Source organism: Mercenaria mercenaria, chromosome 11 (assembly GCF_021730395.1).
Source record: "Mercenaria mercenaria strain notata chromosome 11, MADL_Memer_1, whole genome shotgun sequence".
Taxonomy (NCBI): domain Eukaryota; kingdom Metazoa; phylum Mollusca; class Bivalvia; order Venerida; family Veneridae; genus Mercenaria; species Mercenaria mercenaria.
Window position 1 is genome coordinate 40,122,752 of NC_069371.1, and position 7,519 is coordinate 40,130,270.

A 7,519-nucleotide genomic window follows, 5' to 3' on the forward strand; every position below is an offset into this window, starting at 1 on the left:
TGTGTACAAACGATAACAAAATTTTAACTCAGCATGACTTCTGAGTACACAGCTATGGCTTCAGAACAACAGAAAAACGGACACGGACAATGACAAAATATATCCCTTCGATTTTAATTCGGAAATAAATATGTTCAAAGCATGCCGTTTTCAATTTATTTGTTTCTTAATCAATATGTGGACTTTGAAATTTGGTAATATTATGTCATATTTCCTATTAATTAAATCAAGCTTTTTACATGTCCATCATTAAAACTTTTAGGTTTATAAGCTAAGCGTGACTAAACATGCTAAATACACAACAAACCAAAACTATTTTAAAACTTTATTCAGCTGTTTGTTTCTCACTAATAATAGTCATCTGCTAGTTAACATTCTCACTGCTGTAAACCGGCCCGGGCGGACCTGCTTTAGGCGACCTGTTATTACTGGCCCTGCGCTGTACTGGTACCCCTGGAACAGGAGGACCCGAGCTATTAACATATCTTCTTTTGGCCGTTCCGTATGAACTTGATGCTGCAAAAATAAGCAAGGAAGATTTAACATTGTATGTTTCCTCATTGTTTTCGATTTTAGACAGCATGCACTTGAAAAATGTAAGAGAAGCGCTACAAAATAGATAATCTGTCTACTGGATAAAATTTAAACCACCTTATGCATCATGATCCTCTATGAACCTGGTACAAAAACGTACATTGAATGAATTGCTTTTGTTCTGTCAATACTTTAGAGCATTTCCATAAATTTAAGAAGTGCAGGTAAGAAGCAAATAATATACATTAGACACGACATTTTGAGCAACTCAATCCGACGGAAGGTAAGGTAAAGTAGTCGAATCGTCAAAATAAATTTGCTGTGCATAGCTTTCAGTAGAACTATGATGGAATACGTGATTGCACAGCAGATTTCCAGTTACCTTGAAAAAAATGGTAACTATATAGTGTGACTTTGTAGCGCAGATTTCCACTAAACAGCGGTGTCTGTGATCAAAGCGTTGAAAGCTAAAAGATCAAATGTTCAAATACTATCCTATCATTTCAATCTCGACTATTCACACCACGCTCAACTGTTAATCAAGCTTCGTCCCTCAGTCTATTATTTAGACTGAACACCACTTAATCCGGCTGTTCTTTATTTCATATAAAATCCATTTACTTTATAATTCCTTTACATTATTTTAGAAAGAACTTCATCGCTACTATAGAAATACAAAATGTAAAACGGATGTTAACTTTTATATAAGAAAACTACAGCACGATCGATGCTATTGAGAAAGGACACGAGGAAAGGAAGAAAGATTAGCACTATTTATATTTGGACTACTTGTAGTGATCAGCCTATAATTTAGCGGTTTTTTTTTTTTTTTTTTTTTTTTTTGCTCCTCGCTAAATCCTTTCTCGGCTTTTTTTCAGTTTATCGGGGTTTTGTTTTCAGGTATTAAGGTTCGCCATGTATTTGATATATTTAACATAAATGTCCTACACTTCAAAATAAATGGTAACTCTATAGTATTTGGAAGTATGCTGCATTTATTCGCTTTTTAGGATTATTGCTATAAGTGTTGTTGATACAGAAATATGGTTTCTATATTAATTTTAATGAATATTCTTTTTTAGTTCTAGTTTGCCAGGGTATTGAATGGTAAGGTCAGATTTTATAACCAGGCACAATAGTCAGAACTGTTTGCCAGGTATTGTACTACTGAAATGGTACTTGTTCTGAAAACATGTCTCCTGGTTCATCTATTAAACAAATGTTTCCCGAAAAATGCTTTATCGCTATTCAAGCAAGCTGAGTAATTGTCGATACACGGTCTCTTGCTAAAATAATCCAGTGGCTAGTTCTAAAGACAGAATCACTGTTTTTAAAGACTTCAGATAGCATAATATTTTACACAAGAAACTACCAATGAAATCAAATTGACTATTTTCACGGTAGCCGTGCGAATAATTTCTTAGGGACAAGGCGGTCGTGTCATTAAAATTGAAGGGGCAAAGCAGTCCTTATCGGTTGTTCCTACACTCATATTCGGCAATCATCGGTTGCATACTTAGAATGGCGGAAACGTACTGATTACACAGTATATGAAAACGTTAGATATATTTTCGTTCAACTGTCGAAAATCTTGTTCTGGTTGTTTGATTTGTTATTTCCAGTAATATCATGTTATGTTGCGCACATTCAATTGGTAGTAAGGATCAACTAAAGTGATATGAATGCTGGTCGGATATAGTTTCATGTAAATTAACATTGTAAAAGTCGTGTACTTAGAATTAAGTATGTATTCAGGATATTATGTACGAAAATATATATTTGGAAAATAGTTAATGCTGTGCGAATGAAAGTAGAATAAATATGGCTATAGATGATAATGAAGTAAAAGAATCAGTAAATATACAAATTAAAATGCATCTCATATATTAATATTATATTATATCAGAGGCATTACATAATACCTTCTTGTCAACATTGAACATTAATTTTAATGCTCATATATAATGAACATTTAAATCCTCTGATACCCTAACTCTTAGTTCAAGTACGCTATTAAGCTTGTACAGGGACTAGCTATCGTGCGATAGGGAAAAGTAATTACGAAATCGAGCATTTTTTGCCTGAAAACAAATCCAGTACATGTATATTCTGTATTGTACAGGAGGTGTTAACTGTTGCATAAAGAATTTAATGCTCGACACATTTATATAATTTAAAATTCCAGGCCTTAAGAAACATCAAAGAACAAAAATATATCCAAAAATAGATAGCGAAATCCGTACTTTCAGCAGAAACGTCCTTTTATTAGGTCTATGTAGTAATCTTTTACAATTGCTGTCATGTGAAAATTGAAGTAGAGACAATGCTGTCGTGTATCATAAACACGCACGGACACGGTTGCACTGTCCGTAATATATTCTACACACGGCAGCCGTGTGTGTAGCCTCGGCCACAAAACACATAATAAGAGAAAGGTTTTTGCTAAATTATATATAGCAAGGACAGAGACATTTCTGACACGATTTAAACTCTATGTAACAGACATTAATAATGTGAAACAGTTGCTTAGTCGCGGCTGAACTTTTCTGTCATTGTATCGCGTCAGGCCAGTCTTAAAGATCTTCCTCTACAAATGAAGCCGCAATCCCCGATATGAACCGCTGATAGTTCAGACGATAGCAGAAGTATAAATAAGCAAAATTCTAATATGAAAATTAAATGTTCTCCTAAATCCATGTTTTAAACTCTGTTGTTTACTTTAAACATTAGTGACTTCTGCTCTTGAATTACATTTGTAGTCATAATGCACCACGTCTGACCTTCAAGATTTGATTTCTGATTGCTATTGTTGTCAAATATCATACACCATATCGGAACTCAGCTAACAGAATATGACCCATTAAATATAGTAAGTCAAGTACAGCTAAAATACAAATAAAACAGCAAATGACTCTTTAAGCATTTGGCATTTTACTGTAAAATATTAGGTACCTATTTTCCATAAAATTAAAGTACTAAATCTTGTACTTACGTGTAGATTCTGTCAGAAGCACAAGTACCATCAGCAAAGCCAGAACGTAAAGTTTCATCGTTGTTGTTTCTCCAGATATCACAGGAATACAGCTTAACACTGTTGCAAACGTTATATAATAGTCAAATATGTAAAGATAGCATGCAAAGGTAATAATTAAATTTGAAATTTAAAACTGATTTAATTGTTAATGTAGAAACTAATTATCAGGTAAGGAAAAGACACGCAAAAGAGGTTGAAACGCGTCTTCGTGTTAATTAAGAGAAGAACGATGTAATAATAAAAACATTGAGGTTGTTTGTTTCTTTCATTGTGAGGTTGAAATACCTTTCTCCTTGTGAAGCATGTATATCACGAGTGACACAACTATGAGTAAAAATGTAAGTTAAGGTCATAAAATAATCCAACTTTCTTTGAGAAATGGCTTGAACGTTAAAGCAGCCTGTAGATTCCTTTGTTTCTTTGATAAAGACAAGTAGGACTGCAGTTTTAGGACACTAAATTTTGAGGCAAAAATTGCAAAAAAAAAAAAAAAATACACACCTCGCGCGACCTGTACCGTATTATTTGCAAATGACTAACCTAAAAATATGTATGTTTTGTAAAGGATGTGGCCAGATGGTGGTAGGAAAAGTGTCTCATAACCGTTTACTTCTTTCGCAAATTTGGGGTGGATGACTATTTCCATTTCGTCTGACTTCCGTTACCTCGGGCAAGATTTAAGACCTGGCCGTCTACACGGAGCTCTGAAAATCGATTCAAGTGTTTATTTATAAGTTCCCTACTGGCTGAAAACCAGTTTTGGGGACTAAGGAATGCACTTTTCCGTCATTCTGTCATTCCGTCATTCCGTCCGTCCGCAATTTCGTGTCCGGTCCATAACTCTTTTATCCATGAAGGGATTTTATTATTACTTGGCACAAATGTTCCCCAGGATGAGACGATGTGTCATGTGCAAAACCCGGTCAAGGTCACAATTGGAGGTCAAAGGTCAACAGGGCTTTTTTCCTGTCCGGTCCATAACTCTCCCATCCATGAAGGGATTTTAATATCACTTGGTACAATTGTACCTCATAATAAGACGATGTGTCATGCACAAATTTCAGATCCCTAGCTCAAAGGTCAAGGTCACACTTAGTAGTAAAATGTTACCATGGCATGAACAGGGTCTGTTTCGTGTCCGGTCCATAACTCTTTCATCCATGAAGGGATTTTATTATTACATGAAACAAATGCTCCCCATGATGTGACGACATGTCATGCGCAAAACCCGCACCCCTAACTCAAAGGTCAAGGTCACAATTGGAGGTCAAAGGTCAACAGGGCTTTTTTCCTGTCCGGTCCATAACTCTCTCATCCATAAAGGGATTTTAATATCAGTTGGCAAAATTGTACGTCATAATAAGACGATGTGTCATGCACAACTTCCAGACCCCTAGCTCAAAGGTCAAGGTCACACTTAGTAGTCAGATGTTAACATGGCATGAACAGGGTCTGTTTCGTGTCCGGTCCATAACTCTGTCATTCATTAAGGGATTTCAATATTACTTGGCACAGATGTTCTCCATGATGATATAACGTGTCATGCGCAAATCCCGGAGCCCTTGCTCAAAGGTCAAGGTCATACTTAGAGGTCAAAGGTCTAATTGAAGAATGACTTTGTCTGGATTATTTCTTCTTTATTCATGGAGGGATTTTAATGTAACGTTGCACAAATGTTCACCGCCATGAGACAAATTGTCTTGCGCCAGAACCAGGTCGCTAGGTCTAAGGTCAAGGTCATACTTAGAGGTCAAAGGTCAAATTCAAGAATGACTTTGTCCAGAGCATTTCTTCTTCATGCATGGAGAGATTTTGATGTAACTTGGCACAAATGTTCACCACTATGAGGCACACTTTTTTAGAATTACGTCCCTTTGTTGTTACTATAAATAGATTACATTGTAACTTTTTAATAACTGGCCGTAGGGAAAAATCGAGACCATTTTTCTGTGGTACAACATGCATGATACATCCAATTTTTAGGTGTATTTTGATCTATCTCTACCTGGTAAAGATTTTCTTGTGGACTTACATTTTATAGATTTTTTTTTTGGATTAATTTCACTTTGTTGTTACTCTAAATAACTTTTATGATAACTTTTTGTATAATAGGCCAAAAAAATCCAAATGAAAACAACTGTACGTTTTTATATATGCAAATTTAAATCCAAGTGATTTGTTATATTATAGTGTATATATAGTACAGTATTGTTTATACATCATTGACAGATATCAGTTTATTATGTTATACTGCAGTAGAGAAAATTAGGTGCCTTCCAGTAGGGGACTTTGTATTGCATGGCAATAATTCATTCACTTGTTTATTTTACTATTTTACACAACAATTACTGTCCACAGGGATCTTTAGTTCTATAATCATAATGAATAAGCAGGTAAATATAAATGCCTTTAAAATACATCTACCTATTTTATTAAAAACACGTGCCCGGACCACAGAACGAAACTGGCTATAACCACTTAAGGACAGATGACTTTAAGTAAAGATTGAGCAAGTGCTTTACAATAATTTTTATGTTTTATTCCTGCTTGATTTCAAACCGAAATGTAAATCAAAATCTTGTCATGTGAGAATCAGACGTTTTCTCTAGCTACATTTATGATAATTAGTTAATTGCTGGATTATTGCTAAATCCCGAATTAAAGTTTTATGCCATGCAAGTAATACATTGTCAAATTGATTGAGAAAATCAGAAATAACACATTATCCTTAAGATGGGTATTATTAAACACATTCGGTACAATTTAATTCTAATCACATTGTTAACTAAATGAGACCATCAGTAATCCATGATTAAAGGCATTCCTAGACCGCAGACTAAAAAAGAAGGAAGCGGCCCTGATGCGCGTCCCTTTTCCAATGCATTGATTATCCAATCATTGTAAGCCTAAAATTAATCTTCTCAAGCACTGACGAAATTATTATTTCATTATGATATGATTTAAGATAAAATACTGGACGGTTCTGAATAGAGATCAATTATAGTTCGTGTTTGTTGAAAGAAATGAAGGATAATCCGTTTGATGATAACAATTGAACTATACAAATAGTAAAATTCTGCCTGTTGACAAATAATCAAAACAGAATAATCAAACATTTTCATGTAAGTCAAACAAACATAGTGGTTTTTCCGAGAATGAAGCTTCTAAAGGACGTTTATTTAAGGGAAAATAGCCGAAAGGATAACAATAAGTGTTATTCAAAAAGTAATTTTCTCAATGTTATATTTCTTTAAATGGAAAGGTTATGTTGTTCCTACGTCAATATCGTCTGCAAAGATTTCTTAAACCATTTAAAGAAGAGAAAAAAAATGCAAAATCGGACTGAAAATGTGAAAGTTCTTAGCATTTAAACATTTGATAAAAATGGCGGCCATTTGTCTCCATGACAACAAAAACAAAATGGCGGATTTATAAAATTTCTAAATGCATATTTGAACTATATTTACTTATTTCTGTAAAATAGTTTCTTCACTTTTTCCTGCTTTAATGAAAGAAATTAGCATGTTTTACATTATACACACAAGGAACTTCAATCTCAAAAATCAATCAGGAAAATCAACCTACTTAAAGGCTATTTGCTAAATAAGGAATTCAGCAGTGTGTAAATGACATAATAAACACACTTAAATGACAGCCTCCATGGTCAGCCATTTCCTTAAATTTCAAACTGCCATATATTTTTTCAATAGTGGTCCGATTTTGAAAATTCTTTCGGCATAATGAAAGGTTTGACGATGGCTATCATATAAAATTAACATATTGTCAGGCATCCCTTGCCCTTTAAGATTATATTTTTACCATCTAGTAATTGCTGATATGGATGGTTTTGACCTGCTGTAATTACATGAAATAGTTTATCTACTATATTCTTTATAAAAAGGAAATACATCACATAAATAATAATTCATCGCACATGTGTGTCCGTCGTTT

At 34.2% G+C, this 7,519-nt stretch overlaps 1 long non-coding RNA gene across 1 annotated transcript; it reads right to left on the reverse strand.

Moving 5' to 3' along the window:
- Window positions 1-313: 313 nt before the first annotated feature.
- LOC128546875 (uncharacterized) lies at window positions 314-3,630 on the reverse strand. Its single transcript, XR_008366197.1, has 2 exons — window positions 3,527-3,630; window positions 314-516 (listed from the first exon to the last, which is right to left on the reverse strand). It is a non-coding gene; the product is annotated as an uncharacterized LOC128546875 (long non-coding RNA).
- Window positions 3,631-7,519: the final 3,889 nt, after the last annotated feature.